Source organism: Stenella coeruleoalba (genome assembly GCF_951394435.1).
Source record: "Stenella coeruleoalba genome assembly, contig: scaffold_60, whole genome shotgun sequence".
NCBI lineage: Eukaryota > Metazoa > Chordata > Mammalia > Artiodactyla > Delphinidae > Stenella > Stenella coeruleoalba.
The window spans coordinates 295,291-317,357 of NW_027646020.1; the positions used below are offsets into that span (position 1 = coordinate 295,291).

General features: G+C 43.7%; 1 long non-coding RNA gene across 13 annotated transcripts in view; it reads right to left on the bottom strand.

Annotated features, from left to right (window-relative positions):
• The window catches only part of LOC307181385, a 420,414-nt gene that overhangs the window by 220,776 nt on the left and 177,571 nt on the right, over positions 1-22,067 (bottom strand). For 9 of the 13 annotated variants that reach the window (XR_013826623.1, XR_013826624.1, XR_013826627.1 and 6 more), the window contains exon 3: positions 3,195-3,272. The exons of 2 other annotated variants lie outside the window; for them this stretch is intronic. This is a non-coding gene — a long non-coding RNA (uncharacterized lncRNA). Of the gene's footprint in view, positions 1-3,194; positions 3,277-9,510; positions 9,589-18,981; positions 19,064-22,067 lie in introns of all 13 variants that reach the window. 2 more of the 13 variants (XR_013826628.1, XR_013826630.1) reach the window with 2 other exon arrangements.

Here is a 22,067-nt window from a genome sequence, read left to right on the forward strand (position 1 = left end):
TGAAAAATGGATAAAGAAGTTGTGGTATTTACTTACAAAGCAATATCACTCAGCAATGAAATCTATGTCATCAGGCCCTTAGCAGAACAATGAGTGGATTCAGGTATGATGATTCTAACTGAAATAAGTCACACAGAAAAAGAAACATCATAAGATATCAGTAATACACGGAATGTAAACTTGGCTACAGAGGAACTGAATTATAGAACAGAACAGGGTCTCAAATTTAGAAAACCAACTTATGCTTGCTTAAGGGTAAAGGCGAGGTGGGGTGCTGCATAAAACCAGAGATTGAAATGAGCACAGATAAAGTTCCTTAAGTCAAATATGGAATAGACAAGAGCTACTCCTTGCTCAACGAAATGGACTCAACACCGCATATTAAACGCCTAAGAATGTACCTGACTAGTAAGTATCGTAAAACCTATGGATTGCTATGTCTCCAAAAGAGAATCAAGCATGTGTACAGGGGCATAAACGCAGCAGTGATAGGATTGGAGAGGTTCGGTGAGCAAATGAAGACCCTTTGAAGTCATATTGCATGGTACCCATTACACGGGTCTCAACTCTCCAGGTTTAAGGTATTCTTCCTTCAGCTAAAACATGCATGTGGAACCCAAGTATGATCAACCATGTGAACGGGAGACGTGTTCAAATATGTCTCAGTTTTCCTCCCCTGGTACTCGGGTGCAACATTCCAGACGCTTTACTAACATTCTCCCCACTTGGAGAGTCAGCGCCTTTAACCTCCTGTTTGGCCCAGTTTGCAATTTCTGCGGAAGATGAACAGGAATAGCGAGAACCAATGAGAGGCTAGCAGGAGGTGTCTGGACGGGCAAATTTAACTCTTATTTCCCAACAGGAAGAGGAAATAACCAAAGGCTCAGCGTGCCGTACCGGAACCAGATTAGGACCTGAATCCATCCTGCGGTGTTGCGGCCAGCTCAAAAGAAAGCGAGTTGAAGAAAGGAGCTCAGGGGCACTGTAATTCACAAACCTGCAGAGTTATAAATGACAGCTATCGTCCAAAAATAGACTGAAGTAAGGCTGCCAAGAGGACTTGAAAGCGGGGCAGAATTGCAGGAAACCGATTTCAGGAGGTAGACTGGAATTGCATTGAAAGCATAGGAAAAGAGGCAGAACGTCCACAATGATGCACTTGGCCAAAAAGGGCGTATGCGTTTTTTCCTGAATATATTCAGGAAAAAACGCATACGCCCTTTTTGGCCAACCAAGCAAGCTTGCAAAGGAAATCTGCACTACAATGAAGTCTCACTTCCCCCCGGTCAAAAGGGCCATCTGAAAAAAGTGTAAAATCCAGAAAGGCAGGACAGGCCATGGAGAACTGGGAGCCTTGTTATGCTGATGGGCGGGATGTAAATTGCCAACAACCACTCGGGAGAAGTGTATGGTGTTTCCTGAAACATCTAAAAAACAAAGCAACAGAACCTAGGGCACTTCCACTTATGGTCCTATAGCTTAGGGAAATTAAAATCAAAAAGACACAGCCACCCCAAAGTTTGGAACGGCTCTGTTTACAAGATACTCGTTTACAGTACAAGTTCAACATCGCAGAAAGTGAAAAATGGATAAAGAAGTTGTGGTATTTACTTACAAAGCAATATCACTCAGCAATGAAATCTGTGTCATCAGGCCCTTAGCAGCACAATGAGTGGATTCAGGTATGATGATTCTAACTGAAATAAGTCACACAGAAAAAGAAACATCATAAGATATCACTAATACACGGAATATAAACTTGGCTACACAGGAACTGAATTACAGAACAGAACAGGGTCTCAAATTTAGAAAACCAACTTATGCTTGCTTAAGGGGAAAGGTGAGTTGGGGTGCTGCATAAAACCAGAGATTGAAATGAGCACAGATAAAGTTCCTTAAGCCAAATATGGAATAGACAAGAGCTACTCCTTGCTCAACGAAATGGACTCAACACCCCATATTAAACGCCTAAGAATGTACCTGACTAGTAAGTATCTTAAAACCTATGGATTGCTATGTCTCCGAAAGAGAATCAATCATGTGTACAGGGGCATAAACGCAGCAGTGATAGGATTGGAGAGGTTCGGTGAGCAAATGAAGACCCTTTGAAGTCATATTGCATGGTACCCATTCCACGGGTTTCAACTACCCAGGTTTTAGGTATTCTTCCTTCAGCTAAAACATGCATGTGGAACCCAAGTATGATCAACCATGTGAACGGGAGACGTGTTCAAATATGTCTCAGTTTTCCTCCCCTGGTACTCGGGTGCAACATTCCAGACGCTTTACTAACAGTCTCCCCACTTGGAGAGTCAGCGCCTTTAACCTCCTGTTTGGCCCAGTTTGCAATTTCTGCGGAAGATGAACAGGAATAGCGAGAACCAATGAGAGGCTAGCTGGAGGTGTCTGGACGGGCAAATTTAACTCTCATTTCCCACCAGTAAGAGGAAATAACCAAAGGCTCAGCGTGCCGTACCGGAACCAGATTAGGGCCTGAAGCCATCCTGCGGTGTTGCGGCCAGCTCAAAAGAAAGCGAGTTGAAGAAAGGAGCTCAGGGGCACTGTAATTCACAAACCTGCAGAGTTATAAATGACAGCTATCGTCCAAAAATAGACTGAAGTAAGGCTGCCAAGAGGACTTGAAAGCGGGGCAGAATTGCAGGAAACCGATTTCAGGAGGTAGACTGGAATTGCATTGAAAGCATAGGAAAAGAGGCAGAACGTCCACAATGATGCACTTGGCCAAAAAGGGCGTATGCGTTTTTTCCTGAATATATTCAGGAAAAAACGCATACGCCCTTTTTGGCCAACCAAGCAAGCTTGCAAAGGAAATCTGCACTACAATGAAGTCTCACTTCCCCCCGGTCAAAAGGGCCATCTGAAAAAAGTGTAAAATCCAGAAAGGCAGGACAGGCCATGGAGAACTGGGAGCCTTGTTATGCTGATGGGCGGGATGTAAATTGCCAACAACCACTCCGGAGAAGTGTATGGTGTTTCCTGAAACATCAAAAAAACAAAGCAACAGAACCTAGGGCACTTCCACTTATGGTCCTATAGCTTAGGGAAATTAAAATCAAAAAGACACAGCCACCCCAAAGTTTGGAACGGCTCTGTTTACAAGAACCTCGTTTACAGTACAAGTTCAACATCGCAGAAAGTGAAAAATGGATAAAGAAGTTGTGGTATTTACTTACAAAGCAATATCACTCAGCAATGAAATCTGTGTCATCCGGCCCTTAGCAGCACAATGAGTGGATTCAGGTATGATGATTCTAACTGAAATAAGTCGCACAGAAAAAGAAACATCATAAGATATCAGTAATACACGGAATGTAAACTTGGCTACACAGGAACTGAATTACAGAACAGAACAGTGTCTCAAATTTAGAAAACCAACTTATGCTTGCTTAAGGGTAAAGGTGAGGTGGGGTGCTGCATAAAACCAGAGATTGAAATGAGCACAGATAAAGTTCCTTAAGCCAAATATGGAATAGACAAGAGCTACTCCTTGCTCAACGAAATGGACTCAACACCCCATATTAAACGCCTAAGAATGTACCTGACTAGTAAGTATCGTAAAACCTATGGATTGCTATGTCTCCAAAAGAGAATCAAGCATGTGTACAGGGGCATAAACGCAGCAGTGATAGGATTGGAGAGGTTCGGTGAGCAAATGAAGACCCTTTGAAGTCATATTGCATGGTACCCATTACACGGGTCTCAACTCTCCAGGTTTAAGGTATTCTTCCTTCAGCTAAAACATGCATGTGGAACCCAAGTATGATCAACCATGTGAACGGGAGACGTGTTCAAATATGTCTCAGTTTTCCTCCCCTGGTACTCGGGTGCAACATTCCAGACGCTTTACTAACACTCTCCCCACTTGGAGAGTCAGCGCCTTTAACCTCCTGTTTGGCCCAGTTTGCAATTTCTGAGGAAGATGAACAGGAATAGCGAGAACCAATGAGAGGCTAGCTGGAGGTGTCTGGACGGGCAAATTTAACTCTCATTTCCCACCAGGAAGAGGAAATAACCAAAGGCTCAACGTGCCGTACCGGAGCCAGATTAGGGCCTGAAGCCATCCTGCGGTGTTGCGGCCAGCTCAAAAGAAAGCGAGTTGAAGAAAGGAGCTCAGGGGCACTGTAATTCACAAACCTGCAGAGTTATAAATGACAGCTATCGTCCAAAAATAGACTGAAGTAAGGCTGCCAAGAGGACTTGAAAGCGGGGCAGAATTGCAGGAAACCGATTTCAGGAGGTAGACTGGAATTGCATTGAAAGCATAGGAAAAGAGGCAGAACGTCCACAATGATGCACTTGGCCAAAAAGGGCGTATGCGTTTTTTCCTGAATATATTCAGGAAAAAACGCATACGCCCTTTTTGGCCAACCAAGCAAGCTTGCAAAGGAAATCTGCACTACAATGAAGTCTCACTTTCCCCCGGTCAAAAGGGCCATCTGAAAAAAGTGTAAAATCCAGAAAGGCAGGACAGGCCATGGAGAACTGGGAGCCTTGTTATGCTGATGGGCGGGATGTAAATTGCCAACAACCACTCCGGAGAAGTGTATGGTGTTTCCTGAAACATCTAAAAAACAAAGCAACAGAACCTAGGGCACTTCCACTTATGGTCCTATAGCTTAGGGAAATTAAAATCAAAAAGACACAGCCACCCCAAAGTTTGGAACGGCTCTGTTTACAAGAACCTCATTTACAGTACAAGTTCAACATCGCAGAAAGTGAAAAATGGATAAAGAAGTTGTGGTATTTACTTACAAAGCAATATCACTCAGCAATGAAATCTGTGTCATCAGGCCCTTAGCAGCACAATGAGTGGATTCAGGTATGATGATTCTAACTGAAATAAGTCACACAGAAAAAGAAACATCATAAGATATCAGTAATACATGGAATGTAACTGGGCTACACAGGAACTGAATTACAGAACAGAACAGGGTCTCAAATTTAGAAAACCAACTTATGCTTGCTTAAGGGTAAAGGTGAGGTGGGGTGCTGCATAAAACCAGAGATTGAAATGAGCACAGATAAAGTTCCTTAAGTCAAATATGGAATAGACAAGAGCTACTCCTTGCTCAACGAAATGGACTCAACACCGCATATTAAACGCCTAAGAATGTACCTGACTAGTAAGTATCGTAAAACCTATGGATTGCTATGTCTCCAAAAGAGAATCAAGCATATGTACAGGGGCATAAACGCAGCAGTGATAGGATTGGAGAGGTTCGGTGAGCAAATGAAGACCCTTTGAAGTCATATTGCATGGTACCCATTACACGGGTCTCAACTCTCCAGGTTTAAGGTATTCTTCCTTCAGCTAAAACATGCATGTGGAACCCAAGTATGATCAACCATGTGAACGGGAGACGTGTTCAAATATGTCTCAGTTTTCCTCCCCTGGTACTCGGGTGCAACATTCCAGACGCTTTACTAACACTCTCCCCACTTGGAGAGTCAGCGCCTTTAACCTCCTGTTTGGCCCAGTTTGCAATTTCTGAGGAAGATGAACAGGAATAGCGAGAACCAATGAGAGGCTAGCTGGAGGTGTCTGGACGGGCAAATTTAACTCTCATTTCCCACCAGGAAGAGGAAATAACCAAAGGCTCAACGTGCCGTACCGGAGCCAGATTAGGGCCTGAAGCCATCCTGCGGTGTTGCGGCCAGCTCAAAAGAAAGCGAGTTGAAGAAAGGAGCTCAGGGGCACTGTAATTCACAAACCTGCAGAGTTATAAATGACAGCTATCGTCCAAAAATAGACTGAAGTAAGGCTGCCAAGAGGACTTGAAAGCGGGGCAGAATTGCAGGAAACCGATTTCAGGAGGTAGACTGGAATTGCATTGAAAGCATAGGAAAAGAGGCAGAACGTCCACAATGATGCACTTGGCCAAAAAGGGCGTATGCGTTTTTTCCTGAATATATTCAGGAAAAAACGCATACGCCCTTTTTGGCCAACCAAGCAAGCTTGCAAAGGAAATCTGCACTACAATGAAGTCTCACTTCCCCCCGGTCAAAAGGGCCATCTGAAAAAACTGTAAAATCCAGAAAGGCAGGACAGTCCTTGGAGAACTGGGAGCCTTGTTATGCTGATGGGCGGGATGTAAATTGCCAACAGACACACGGGAGAAGTGTATGGTGTTTCCTGAAACATCTAAAAAACAAAGCAACAGAACCTAGGGCACTTCCACTTATGGTCCTATAGCTTAGGGAAATTAAAATCAAAAAGACACAGCCACCCCAAAGTTTGGAACGGCTCTGTTTACAAGAACCTCATTTACAGTACAAGTTCAACATTGCAGAAAGTGAAAAATGGATAAAGAAGTTGTGGTATTTACTTACAAAGCAATATCACTCAGCAATGAAATCTGTGTCATCAGGCCCTTAGCAGCACAATGAGTGGATTCAGGTATGATGATTCTAACTGAAATAAGTCACACAGAAAAAGAAACATCATAAGATATCAGTAATACACGGAATGTAAACTTGGCTACACAGGAACTGAATTACAGAACAGAACAGGGTCTCAAATTTAGAAAACCAACTTATGCTTGCTTAAGGGGAAAGGTGAGTTGGGGTGCTGCATAAAACCAGAGATTGAAATGAGCACAGATAAAGTTCCTTAAGCCAAATATGGAATAGACAAGAGCTACTCCTTGCTCAACGAAATGGACTCAACACCGCATATTAAACGCCTAAGAATGTACCTGACTAGTAAGTATCGTAAAACCTATGGATTGCTATGTCTCCAAAAGAGAATCAAGCATGTGTACAGGGGCATAAATGCAGCAGTGATAGGATTGGAGAGGTTCGGTGAGCAAATGAAGACCCTTTGAAGTCATATTGCATGGTACCCATTACACGGGTCTCAACTCTCCAGGTTTAAGGTATTCTTCCTTCAGCTAAAACATGCATGTGGAACCCAAGTATGATCAACAATGTGAACGGGAGACGTGTTCAAATATGTCTCAGTTTTCCTCCCCTGGTACTCGGGTGCAACATTCCAGACGCTTTACTAACACTCTCCCCACTTGGAGAGTCAGCGCCTTTAACCTCCTGTTTGGCCCAGTTTGCAATTTCTGCGGAAGATGAACAGGAATAGCGAGAACAAATGAGAGGCTAGCTGGAGGTGTCTGGACGGGCAAATTTAACTCTCATTTCCCACCAGGAAGAGGAAATAACCAAAGGCTCAGCGTGCCGTACCGGAACCAGATTAGGGCCTGAAGCCATCCTGCGGTGTTGCGGCCAACTCAAAAAAAACCGAGTTGAAGAAAGGAGCACAGGGGCACTGTAATTCACAAACCTGCAGAGTTATAAATGAGAGCTATCGTCCAAAAATAGACTGAAGTACGGCTGCCAAGAGGACTTGAAAGCGGGGCAGAATTGCAGGAAACCGATTTCAGGAGGTAGACTGGAATTGCATTGAAAGCATAGGAAAAGAGGCAGAACGTCCACAATGATGCACTTGGCCAAAAAGGGCGTATGCGTTTTTTCCTGAATATATTCAGGAAAAAACGCATACGCCCTTTTTGGCCAACCAAGCAAGCTTGCAAAGGAAATCTGCACTACAATGAAGTCTCACTTCCCCCCGGTCAAAAGGGCCATCTGAAAAAAGTGTAAAATCCAGAAAGGCAGGACAGGCCATGGAGAACTGGGAGCCTTGTTATGCTGATGGGCGGGATGTAAATTGCCAACAACCACTCGGGAGAAGTGTATGGTGTTTCCTGAAACATCAAAAAAAACAAAGCAACAGAACCTAGGGCACTTCCACTTATGGTCCTATAGCTTAGGGAAATTAAAATCAAAAAGACACAGCCACCCCAAAGTTTGGAACGGCTCTGTTGACAAGAACCTCGTTTACAGTACAAGTTCAACATCGCAGAAAGTGAAAAATGGATAAAGAAGTTGTGGTATTTACTTACAAAGCAATATCACTCAGCAATGAAATCTGTGTCATCAGGCCCTTAGCAGCACAATGAGTGGATTCAGGTATGATGATTCTAACTGAAATAAGTCACACAGAAAAAGAAACATCATAAGATATCAGTAATACACGGAATGTAAACTTGGCTACACAGGAACTGAATTACAGAACAGAACAGGGTCTCAAATTTAGAAAACCAACTTATGCTTGCTTAAGGGTAAAGGTGAGTTGGGGTGCTGCATAAAACCAGAGATTGAAATGAGCACAGATAAAGTTCCTTAAGCCAAATATGGAATAGACAAGAGCTACTCCTTGCTCAACGAAATGGACTCAACACCGCATATTAAACGCCTAAGAATGTACCTGACTAGTAAGTATCGTAAAACCTATGGATTGCTATGTCTCCAAAAGAGAATCAAGCATGTGTACAGGGGCATAAACGCAGCAGTGATAGGATTGGAGAGGTTCGGTGAGCAAATGAAGACCCTTTGAAGTCATATTGCATGGTACCCATTACACGGGTCTCAACTCTCCAGGTTTAAGGTATTCTTCCTTCAGCTAAAACATGCATGTGGAACCCAAGTATGATCAACCATGTGAACGGGAGACGTGTTCAAATATGTCTCAGTTTTCATACCCTGGTACTCGGGTGCAACATTCCAGACGCTTTACTAACACTCTCCCCACTTGGAGAGTCAGCGCCTTTAACCTCCTGTTTGGCCCAGTTTGCAATTTCTGTGGAAGATGAACAGGAATAGCGAGAACCAATGAGAGGCTAGCTGGAGGTGTCTGGACGGGCAAATTTAACTCTCATTTCCCACCAGGAAGAGGAAATAACCAAAGGCTCAGCGTGCCGTACCGGAACCAGATTAGGGCCTGAAGCCATCCTGCGGTGTTGCGGCCAGCTCAAAAGAAAGCGAGTTGAACAAAGGAGCTCAGGGGCACTGTAATTCACAAACCTGCAGAGTTATAAATGACAGCTATCGTCCAAAAATATACTGAAGTAAGGCTGCCAAGAGGACTTGAAAGCGGGGCAGAATTGCAGGAAACCGATTTCAGGAGGTAGACTGGAATTGCATTGAAAGCATAGGAAAAGAGGCAGAACGTCCACAATGATGCACTTGGCCAAAAAGGGCGTATGCGTTTTTTCCTGAATATATTCAGGAAAAGCCGCATACGCCCTTTTTGGCCAACCAAGCAAGCTTGCAAAGGAAATCTGCACTACAATGAAGTCTCACTTCCCCCCGGTCAAAAGGGCCATCTGAAAAAAGTGTAAAATCCAGAAAGGCAGGACAGGCCATGGAGAACTGGGAGCCTTGTTATGCTGATGGGCGGGATGTAAATTGCCAACAGACACTTGGGAGAAGTGTATGGTGTTTCCTGAAACATCTAAAAAACAAAGCAACAGAGCCTAGGGCACTGCCACTTATGGTCCTATAGCTTAGGGAATTTAAAATCAAAAATACACAGCCACCCCAAAGTTTGGGACGCCTCTGTTTACAACAACCTCGTTTACAGTACAAGTTCAACATCGCAGAAAGTGAAAAATGGATAAAGAAGTTGTGGTATTTACTTACAAAGCAATATCACTCAGCAATGAAATCTATGTCATCAGGCCCTTAGCATCACAATGAGTGGATTCAGGTATGATGATTCTAACTGAAATAAGTCACACAGAAAAAGAAACATCATAAGATATCAGTAATACACGGAATGTAAACTTGGCTACACAGGAACTGAATTACAGAACAGAACAGGGTCTCAAATTTAGAAAACCAACTTATGCTTGCTTAAGTGTAAAGGTGAGTTGGGGTGCTGCATAAAACCAGAGATTGAAATGAGCACAGATAAAGTTCCTTACGCCAAATATGGAATAGAGAAGAGCTACTCCTTGCTCAACGAAATGGACTCAACACCGCATATTAAACGCCTAAGAATGTACCTGACTAGTAAGTATCGTAAAACCTATGGATTGCTATGTCTCCAAAAGAGAATCAAGCATGTGTACAGGGGCATAAACGCAGCAGTGATAGGATTGGAGAGGTTCGGTGAGCAAATGAAGACCCTTTGAAGTCATATTGCATGGTACCCATTCCACGGGTTTCAACTACCCAGGTTTTCGGTATTCTTCCTTCAGCTAAAACATGCATATGGAACCCAAGTATGATCAACCATGTGAACGGGAGACGTGTTCAAATATGTCTCAGTTTTCCTCCCCTGGTACTCGGGTGCAACATTCCAGACGCTTTACTAACACTCTCCCCACTTGGAGAGTCAGTCCCTTTAACCTCCTGTTTGGCCCAGTTTGCAATTTCTGCGGAAGATGAACAGGAATAGCGAGAACCAATGAGAGGCTAGCTGATGGTGTCTGGACGGGCAAATTTAACTCTCATTTCCCACCAGGAAGAGGAATTAACCAAAGGCTCAGCATGCCGTGCTGGAACCAGATTAGGGCCTGAAGCCATCCTGCGGTGTTGCGGCCAGGTCACAAGAAAGCGAGTTGAAGAAAGGAGCTCAGGGGCACTGTAATTCACAAACCTGCAGAGTTATAAATGACAGCTATCGTCCAAAAATAGACTGAAGTAAGGCTGCCAAGAGGACTTGAAAGCGGGGCAGATTGCAGGAAACCGATTTCAGGAGGTAGACTGGAATTGCATTGAAAGCATAGGAAAAGAGGCAGAACGTCCACAATGATGCACTTGGCCAAAAAGGGCGTATGCGTTTTTTCCTGAATATATTCAGGAGAAAACGCATACGCCCTTTTTGGCCAACCAAGCAAACTTGCAAAGGAAATCTGCACTACAATGAAGTCTCACTACCCCCGGTCAAAAGGGCCATCTGAAAAAAGGGTAAAATCCAGAAAGGCAGGACAGGCCATGGAGAACTGGGAGCCTTGTTATGCTGATGGGCGGGATGTAAATTGCCAACAGACACTCAGGAGAAGTGTATGGTGTTTCCTGAAACATCTAAAAAACAAAGCAACAGAACCTAGGGCACTTCCACTTATGGTCCTATAGCTTAGGGAAATTAAAATCAAAAAGACACAGCCACCCCAAAGTTTGGAACGGCTCTGTTTACAAGAACCTCGTTTACAGTACAAGTTCAACATCGCAGAAAGTGAAAAATGGATAAAGAAGTTGTGGTATTTACTTACAAAGCAATATCGCTCAGCAATGAAATCTGTGTCATCAGGCCCTTAGCAGCACAATGAGTGGATTCAGGTATGATGATTCTAACTGAAATAAGTCACACAGAAAAAGAAACATCATAAGATATCTGTAATACACGGAATGTAAACTTGGCTACACAGGAACTGAATTACAGAACAGAACAGGGTCTCAAATTTAGAAAACCAACTTATGCTTGCTTAAGGGGAAAGGTGAGTTGGGGTGCTGCATAAAACCAGAGATTGAAATGAGCACAGATAAAGTTCCTTAAGCCAAATATGGAATAGACAAGAGCTACTCCTTGCTCGACGAAATGGACTCAACACCGCATATTAAACGCCTAAGAATGTACCTGACTAGTAAGTATCTTAAAACCTATGGATTGCTATGTCTCCGAAAGAGAATCAAGCATGTGTACAGGGGCATAAACGCAGCAGTGATAGGATTGGGGAGGTTCGGTGAGCAAATGAAGACCCTTTGAAGACATATTGCATGGTACCCATTCCACGGGTCTCAACTCTCCAGGTTTAAGGTATTCTTCCTTCAGCTAAAACATGCATGTGGAACCCAGAGTATGATCAACCGTGTGAACGGGAGACGTGTTCAAATATGTCTCAATTTTCCTCCCCTGGTACTCGGGTGCAACATTCCAGATGCTTTACTAACACTCTCCCCACTTGGAGAGTCAGTCCCTTTAACCTCCTGTTTGGCCCAGTTTGCAATTTCTGCGGAAGATGAACAGGAATAGCGAGAACCAATGAGAGACTAGCTGGAGGTGTCTGGACGGGCAAATTTAACTCTCTTTTCCCACCAGGAAGAGGAATTAACCAAAGGCTCAGCGTGCCGTGCCGGAACCATATTAGGGCCTGAAGCCATCCTTTCGGTGTTGCGGCCAGCTCAAAAGAAAGCGAGTTGAAGAAAGGAGCTCAGGGGCACTGTAATTCACAAACCTGCAGAGTTATAAATGACAGCTATCGTCCAAAAATATACTGAAGTAAGGCTGCCAAGAGGACTTGAAAGCGGGGCAGAATTGCAGGAAACCGATTTCAGGAGGTAGACTGGAATTGCATTGAAAGCATAGGAAAAGAGGCAGAACGTCCACAATGATGCACTTGGCCAAAAAGGGCGTATGCGTTTTTTCCTGAATATATTCAGGAAAAAACGCATACGACCTTTTTGGCCAACCAAGCAAGCTTGCGAAGGAAATCTGCACTACAATGAAGTCTCACATCCCCCCGGTCAAAAGGACCATCTGAAAAAAGTGTAAAATCCAGAAAGGCAGGACAGGCCATGGAGAACTGAGAGCCTTGTTATGCTGATGGGCGGGATGTAAATTGCCAACAAACACTGGGGAGAAGTGTATGGTGTTTCCTGAAACATCTAAAAAACAAAGCAACAGAGCCTAGGGCACTTCCACTTATGGTCCTATAGCTTAGGGAAATTAAAATCAAAAAGACACAGCCACCCCAAAGTTTGGAACGGCTCTGTTTACAAGAAACTCGTTTACAGTACAAGTTCAACATCGCAGAAAGTGAAAAATGGATAAAGAAGTTGTGGTATTAATTACAAAGCAATATCACTCAGCAATGAAATCTATGTCATCAGGCCCTTAGCAGCAAAATGAGTGGATTCAGGTATGATGATTCTAACTGAAATAAGTCACACAGAAAAAGAAACATCATAAGATATCAGTAATACACGGAATGGAAACTTGGCTACACAGGAACTGAATTACAGAACAGAACAGGGTCTCAAATTTAGAAAACCAACTTATGCTTGCTTAAGGGGAAAGGTGAGTTGGGGTGCTGCATAAAACCAGAGATTGAAATGAGCACAGATAAAGTTCCTTAAGTCAAATATGGAATAGACAAGAGCTACTCCTTGCTCAACGAAATGGACTCAACACCGCATATTAAACGCCTAAGAATGTACCTGACTAGTAAGTATCTTAAAACCTATGGATTGCTATGTCTCCGAAAGAGAATCAAGCATGTGTACAGGGGCATAAACGCAGCAGTGTTAGGATTGGAGAGGTTCGGTGAGCAAATGAAGACCCTTTGAAGTCATATTGCATGGTACCCATTCCACGGGTCTCAACTCTCCAGGTTTAAGGTATTCTTCCTTCAGCTAAAACATGCATTTGGAACCCAGAGTATGATCAACCATGTGAACGGGAGACGTGTTCAAATATGTCTCAGTTTTCGTACCCTGGTACTCGGGTTCAACATTCCAGATGCTTTACTAACACTCTCCCGACTTGGAGAGTCAGTCCCTTTAACCTCCTGTTTGGCCCAGTTGTCAATTTCTGCGGAAGATGAACAGGAATAGCGAGAACCAATGAGAGGCTAGCTGGAGGTGTCTGGACGGGCAAATTTAACTCTCATTTCCCACCAGGAAGAGGAATTAACCAAAGGCTCAGCTACCGGGCCGGAACCAGATTAGGGCCTGAAGCCATCCTGCGGTGTTGCGGCCAGCTCAAAAGAAACCGAGTTGAAGAAAGGAGCTCAGGGGCACTGTAATTCACAAACCTGCAGAGTTATAAATGACAGCTATCGTCCAAAAATAGACTGAAGTAAGGCTGCCAAGAGGACTTGAAAGCGGGGCAGAATTGCAGGAAACCGATTTCAGGAGGTAGACTGGAGTTGCATTGAAAGCATAGGAAAAGAGGCAGAATGTCCACAATGATGCACTTGGCCAAAAAGGGCGTATGCGTTTTTTCCTGAATATATTCAGGAAAAAACGCATACGCCCTTTTTGGCCAACCAAGCAAGCTTGCAAAGGAAATCTGCACTACAATGAAGTCTCACTTCCCCCCGGTCAAAAGGGCCATCTGAAAAAAGTGTAAAATCCAGAAATGCAACAGGCCATTGAGAACTGGGAGCCTTGTTATGCATATGGGCGGGATGTAAATTGCCAACAACCACTCGGGAGAAGTGTATGGTGTTTCCTGAAACATCTAAAAAACAAAGCAACAGAGCCTAGGGCACTTCCACTTATGGTCCTATAGCTTAGGGAAATTAAAATCAAAAAGACACAGCCACCCCAAAATTTGGAACGGCTCTGTTTACAAGAACCTCGTTTACAGTACAAGTTCAACATCGCAGAAAGTGAAAAATGGATAAAGAAGTTGTGGTATTCACTTACAAAGCAATATCACTCAGCAATGAAATCTATGTCATCAGGCCCTTAGCAGCACAATGAGTGGATTCAGGTATGATGATTCTAACTGAAATAAGTCACACAGAAAAAGAAACATCATAAGATATCAGTAATACACGGAATGTAAACTTGGCTACACAGGAACTGAATTACAGAACAGAACAGGGTCTCAAATTTAGAAAACAATCTTATTCTTGCTTAAGGGTAAAGGTGAGTTGGGGTGCTGCATAAAACCAGAGATTGAAATGAGCACAGATAAAGTTCCTTAAGCCAAATATGGAATAGACAAGAGCTACTCCTTGCTCAACGAAATGGACTCAACACCCCATATTAAACGCCTAAGAATGTACCTGACTAGTAAGTATCTTAAAACCTATGGATTGCTATGTCTCCGAAAGAGAACCAAGCATGTGTACAGGGGCATAAACGCAGCAGTGATAGGATTGGAGAGGTTCGGTGAGCAAATGAAGACCCTTTGAAGTCATATTGCATGATACCCATTCCAGGGATTTCAACTACCCAGGTTTAAGGTATTCTTCCTTCAGCTAAAACATGCATGTGGAACCTAGAGTATGATCAACCATGTGATCGGGAGACGTGTTCAAATATGTCTCAGTTTTCGTACCCTAGTACTCGGGTGCAAGATTCCAGACGCTTTAGTAACACTCTCCCGACTTGGAGAGTCAGTCCCTTTAACCTCCTGTTTGGCCCAGTTTGCAATTTCTGCGGAAGATGAACAGGAATAGGGAGAACCAATGAGAGGCTACCTGGAGGTGTCTGGACGGGCAAATTTAACTCTCATTTCCCACCAGGAAGAGGAATTAACCAAAGGCTCAGCGTGCCGTGCCAGAACCAGATTAGGGCATGAAGCCATTCTGCGGTGTTGCGGCCAGCACAAAAGAAAGTGAGTTGAAGAAAGGAGCTCAGGGGCACTGTAATTCACAAACCTGCAGAGTTATAAATGACAGCTATCGTCCAAAAATATACTGAAGTAAGGCTGCCAAGAGGACTTGAAAGCGGGGCAGAATTGCAGGAAACCGATTTCAGGAGGTAGACTGGAATTGCATTGAAAGCATAGGAAAAGAGGCAGAACGTCCACAATGATGAACTTGGCCAAAAAGGGCGTATGCGTTTTTTCCTGAATATATTCAGGAAAAAATGCATACGCCCTTTTTGGCCAACCAAGCAAGCTTGCAAAGGAAATCTGCACTACAGGGAAGTCTCACTTCCCCCCGGTCAAAAGGGCCATCTGAAAAAAGTGTAAAATCCAGAAAGGCAGGACAGGCCATGGAGAACTGGGAGCCTTGTTATGCATATGGGCGGGATGTAAATTGCCAACAACCACTCGGGAGAAGTGTATGGTGTTTCCTGAAACATCTAAAAAACAAAGCAACAGAACCTAGGGCACTTCCACTTATGGTCCTATAGCTTAGGGAAATTAAAATCAAAAAGACACAGCCACCCCAAAGTTTGGAACGGCTCTGTTGACAAGAACCTCGTTTACAGTACAAGTTCAACATTGCAGAAAGTGAAAAATGGATAAAGAAGTTGTGGTATTTACTTACAAAGCAATATCACTCAGCAATGAAATCTGTGTCATCAGGCCCTTAGCAGCACAATGAGTGGATTCAGGTATGATGATTCTAACTGAAATAAGTCACACAGAAAAAGAAACATCATAAGATATCAGTAATACACGGAATGTAAACTTGGCTACACAGGAACTGAATTACAGAACAGAACAGGGTCTCAAATTTAGAAAACCAACATATTCTTGCTTAAGGGTAAAGGTGAGTTGGGGTGCTGCATAAAACCAGAGATTGAAATGAGCACAGATAAAGTTCCTTAAGCCAAATATGGAATAGACAAGAGCTACTCCTTGCTCAACGAAATGGACTCAACACCGCATATTAAACGCCTAAGAATGTACCTGACTAGTAAGTATCTTAAAACCTATGGATTGCTATGTCTCCGAAAGAGAACCAAGCATGTGTACAGGGGCATAAACGTAGCAGTGATAGGATTGGAGAGGTTCGGTGAGCAAATGAAGACCCTTTGAAGTCATATTGCATGGTACCCATTACACGGATCTCAACGCTCCAGGTTTAAGGTATTCTTCATTCAGCTAAAACATGCATGTGGAACCCAAGTATGATCAACCATGTGAACGGGAGACGTGTTCAAATATGTCTCAGTTTTCCTCCCCTGGTACTCGGGTGCAACATTCCAGACGCTTTACTAACACTCTCCCCACTTGGAGAGTCAGCGCCTTTAACCCCCTGTTTGGCCCAGTTTGCAATTTCTGCGGAAGATGAACAGGAATAGCGAGAACCAATGGAGACTAGCTGGAGGTGTCTGGACGGGCAAATTTAACTCTCATTTCCTACCAGGAAGAGGAATTAACCAAAGGCTCAGCGTGCCATGCCAGAACCAGATTAGGGCCTGAAGCCATCCTGCAGTGTTGCGGCCAGGTCACAAGAAAGCGAGTTGAAGAAAGGAGCTCAGGGGCACTGTAATTCACAAACCTGCAGAGTTATAAATGACAGCTATCGTCCAAAAATAGACTGAAGTAAGGCTGCCAAGAGGACTTGAAAGCGGGGCAGAAATGCAGGAAACCAATTTCAGGAGGTAGACTGGAATTGTATTGAAAGCATAGGAAAAGAGACAGAACGTCCACAATGATGCACTTGGCCAAAAAGGGCGTATGCGTTTTTTCCTGAATATATTCAGGAAAAAACGCATACGCTCTTTTTGGCCAACCAAGCAAGCTTGCGAAGGAAATCTGCACTACAATGAAGTCTCACTTCCCCCCGGTCAAAAGGGCCATCTGAAAAAAGTGTAAAATCCAGAAAGGCAGGACAGGCCATGGAGAACTGGGAGCCTTGTTATGCTGATGGGCGGGATGTAAATTGCCAACAGACACTCAGGAGAAGTGTATGGTGTTTCCTGAAACATCTAAAAAACAAAGCAACAGAACCTAGGGCACTGCCACTTATGGTCCTATAGCTTAGGGAAATTAAAATCAAAAAGACACAGCCACCCCAAAGTTTGGAACGGCTCTGTTTACAAGAACCTCGTTTACAGTACAAGTTCAACATCGCAGAAAGTGAACAATGGATAAAGAAGTTGTGGTATTTAGTTACAAAGCAATATCACTCAGCAATGAAATCTATGTCATCAGGCCCTTAGCAGCACAATGAGTGGATTCAGGTATGATGATTCTAACTGAAATAAGTCACACAGAAAAAGAAACATCATAAGATATCAGTAATACACGGAATGTAAACTTGGCTACACAGGAACTGAATTACAGAACAGAACAGGGTCTCAAATTTAGAAAACCAACTTATGCTTGCTTAAGGGGAAAGGTGAGTTGGGGTGCTGCATAAAACCAGAGATTGAAATGAGCACAGATAAAGTTCCTTACGCCAAATATGGAATAGACAAGAGCTACTCCTTGCTCAAAGAAATGGACTCAACACCGCATACTAAACACCTAAGAATGTACCTGACTAGAAAGTATCTTAAAACGTATGGATTGCTATGTCTCCGAAAGAGAATCAAGCATGTGTACAGGGCCATAAACGCAGCAGTGATATGATTGGAGAGGTTTGTGAGCAAATGAAGACCCTTTGAAGTCATATTGCATGGTACCCATTCCACGGGTTTCACCTACCCAGGTTTAAGGTATTCTTCCTTCAGCTAAAACATGCATGTGGAACCTAGAGTATGATCAACCATGTGATCGGGAGACGTGTTCAAATATGTCTCAGTTTTCTTACCCTGGTACTCGGGTGCAACATTCCAGACGCATTACTAACACTCTCCCGACTTGGAGAGTCAGTCCCTTTAACCTCCTGTTTGGCCCAGTTTGCAATTTCTGTGGAAGATGAACAGGAATAACGAGAACCAATGAGAGGCTAGCTGGAGGTGTCTGGATGGGCAAATTTAACTCTCATTTCCCACCAGGAAGAGGAATTAACCAAAGGCTCAGCGTACCGTGCCAGAACCAGATTAGGGCCTGAAGCCATCCTGCGGTGTTGCGGCCAGCTCACAAAAAAGCGAGTTGAAGAAAGGAGCTCAGGGGCACTGTAATTCACAAACCTGCAGAGTTATAAATGACAGCTATCGTCCAAAAATAGACTGAAGTAAGGCTGCCAAGAGGACTTGAAAGCGGGGCAGAATTGCAGGAAACCGATTTCAGGAGGTAGACTGGAATTGTATTGAAAGCATAGGAAAAGAGGCAGAACGTCCACAATGATGCACTTGGCCAAAGAGGGCGTATGCGTTTTTTCCTGAATATATTCAGGAAAAAACGCATACGCCCTTTTTGGCCAACCAAGCAAGCTTGCAAAGGAAATCTGCACTACAATGAAGTCTCACTTCCCCCCGGTCAAAAGGGCCATCTGAAAAATGTGTAAAATCCAGAAAGGCAGGACAGGCCATGGAGAACTGGGAGCCTTGTTATGCTGATGGGCGGGATGTAAATTGCCAACAGACACTCGGGAGAAGTGTATGGTGTTTCCTGAAACATCTAAAAAACAAAGCAACAGAGCCTAGGGCACTGCCACTTATGGTCCTATAGCTTAGGGAAATTAAAATCAAAAAGATACAGCCACCCCAAAGTTTGGGACGCCTCTGTTTACAAGAACCTCGTTTACAGTACAAGTTCAACATCGCAGAAAGTGAAAAATGGATAAAGAAGTTGTGGTATTTACTTACAAAGCAATATCACTCAGCAATGAAATCTATGTCATCAGGCCCTTAGGAGCACAATGAGTGGATTCAGGTATGATGATTCTAACTGAAATAAGTCACACAGAAAAAGAAACATCATAAGATATCAGTAATATATGGAATGTAAACTTGGCTACACAGGAACTGAATTACAGAACAGAACAGGATCTAAAATTTAGAAAACCAACTTATGCTTGCTTAAGGGTAAAGGTGAGTTGTGGTGCTGCATAAAACCAGAGATTGAAATGAGCACAGATAAAGTTCCTTAAGCCAAATATGGAATAGACAAGAGCTACTCCTTGCTCAACGAAATGGACTCAACACCGCATATTAAACGCCTAAGAATGTACCTGACTAGTAAGTATCTTAAAACCTATAGATTGCTATGTCTCCGAAAGAGAATCAAGCATGTGTACAGGGGCAAAAACGCAGCAGTGATAGGATTGGAGAGGTTCTGGGAGCAAATGAAGACCCTTTGAAGTCATATTGCATGGTACCCATTCCACGGGTTTCAACTACCCAGGTTTTAGGTATTCTTCCTTCAGCTAAAACATGCATGTGGAACCCAGAGTATGATCAACCATGTGATCGGGAGACGTGTTCAAATATGTCTCAGTTTTCCTCCCCTGGTACTCGGGTGCAACATTCCAGACGCTTTACTAACACTCTCCCCACTTGGAGAGTCAGCGCCTTTAACCTCCTGTTTGGCACAGTTTGCAATTTCTGCGGAAGTTGAACAGGAATAGCGAGAACCAATGAGAGGCTAGCTGGAGGTGTCTGGACGGGCAAATTTAACTCTCATTTCCCACCAGGAAGAGGAAATAACCAAAGGCTCAGCGTGCCGTACCGGAACCAATTTAGGGCCTGAAGCCATCCTGCGGTGTTGCGGCCAGCTCAAAAGAAAGCGAGTTGAAGAAAGGAGCTCAGGGGCACTGTAATTCACAAACCTGCAGAGTTATAAATGACAGCTATCGTCCAAAAATAGACTGAAGTAAGGCTGCCAAGAGGACTTGAAAGCGGGGCAGAATTGCAGGAAACCGATTTCAGGAGGTAGACTGGAATTGCATTGAAAGCATAGGAAAAGAGGCAGAACGTCCACAATGATGCACTTGGCCAAAAAGGGCGTATGCGTTTTTTCCTGAATATATTCAGGAAAAAACGCATACGCCCTTTTTGGCCAACCAAGCAAGCTTGCAAAGGAAATCTGCACTACAATGAAGTCTCACTTCCCCCCGGTCAAAAGGGCCATCTGAAAAAAGTGTAAAATCCAGAAAGTCAGGACAGGCCATGGAGAACTGGGAGCCTTGTTATGCTGATGGGCGGGATGTAAATTGCCAACAACCACTCGGGAGAAGTGTATGGTGTTTCCTGAAACATCTAAAAAACAAAGCAACAGAGCCTAGGGCACTTCCACTTATGGTCCTATAGCTTAGGGAAATTAAAATCAAAAAGACACAGCCACCCCAAAGTTTGGAACGGCTCTGTTTACAAGAACCTCGTTTACAGTACAAGCTCAACATCGCAGAAAGTGAAAAATGGATAAAGAAGTTGTGGTATTTACTTACAAAGCAATATCACTCAGCAATGAAATCTGTGTCATCAGGCCCTTAGCAGCACAATGAGTGGATTCAGGTATGATGATTCTAACTGAAATAAGTCACACAGAAAAAGAAACATCATAAGATATCAGTAATACACGGAATGTAAACTTGGCTACACAGGAACTGAATTACAGAACAGAACAGGGTCTCAAATTTAGAAAACCAACTTATGCTTGCTTAAGGGGAAAGGTGAGTTGGGGTGCTGCATAAAATCAGAGATTGAAATGAGCACAGATAAAGTTCCTTAAGCCAAATATGGAATAGACAAGAGCTACTCCTTGCTCAACGAAATGGACTCAACACCGCATATTAAACGCCTAAGAATGTACCTGACTAGTAAGTATCTTAAAACCTATGGATTGCTATGTCTCCGAAAGAGAATCAAGCATGTGTACAGGGGCATAAACGCAGCAGTGATAGGATTGGAGAGGTTTGGTGAGCAAATGAAGACCCTTTGAAGTCATATTGCATGGTACCCATTACACGGGTCTCAACTCTCCAGGTTTAAGGTATTCTTCCTTCAGCTAAAACATGCATGTGGAACCCAGAGTATGATCAACCATGTGAACGGGAGACGTGTTCAAATATGTCTCAGTTTTTGTACCCTGGTACTCGGGTGCAACATTCCAGACGCTTTACTAACACTCTCCCGACTTGGAGAGTCAGTCCCTTTAACCTCCTGTTTGGCCCAGTTTGCAATTTCTGCGGAAGATGAACAGGAATAGCGAGAACCAATGAGAGACAAGCTGGAGGTGTCTGGACGGGCAAATTTAACACTCACATCCCACCAGCAAGAGGAATTAACCAAAGGCTCAGCGTGCCGTGCCGGAACCAGATTAGGGCCTGAAGCCATCCTGCGGTGTTGCGGCCAGGTCACAAGAAAGCGAGTTGAAGAAAGGAGCTCAGGGGCACTGTAATTCACAAACCTGCAGAGTTATAAATGACAGCTATCGTCCAAAAATAGACTGAAGTAAGGCTGCCAAGAGGACTTGAAAGCGGGGCAGAATTGCAGGAAACCGATTTCAGGAGGTAGACTGGAATTGCATTGAAAGCATAGGAAAAGAGGCAGAACGTCCACAATGATGCACTTGGCCAAAAAGGGCGTATGCGTTTTTTCCTGAATATATTCAGGAAAAAACGCATACGCCCTTTTTGGCCAACCAAGCAAGCTTGCAAAGGAAATCTGCAGTACAATGAAGTCTCACTTCCCCCCGGTCAAAAGGGCCATCTGAAAAAAGTGTAAAATCCAGAAAGGCAGCACAGGCCATGGAGAACTGGGAGCCTTGTTATGCTGATGGGCGGGATGTAAATTGCCACAGACACTCGGGAGAAGTGTATGGTGTTTCCTGAAACATCTAAAAAACAAAGCAACAGAGCCTAGGGCACTTCCACTTATGGTCCTATAGCTTAGGGAAATTAAAATCAAAAAGACACAGCCACCCCAAAGTTTGGGACGCCTCTGTTTACAAG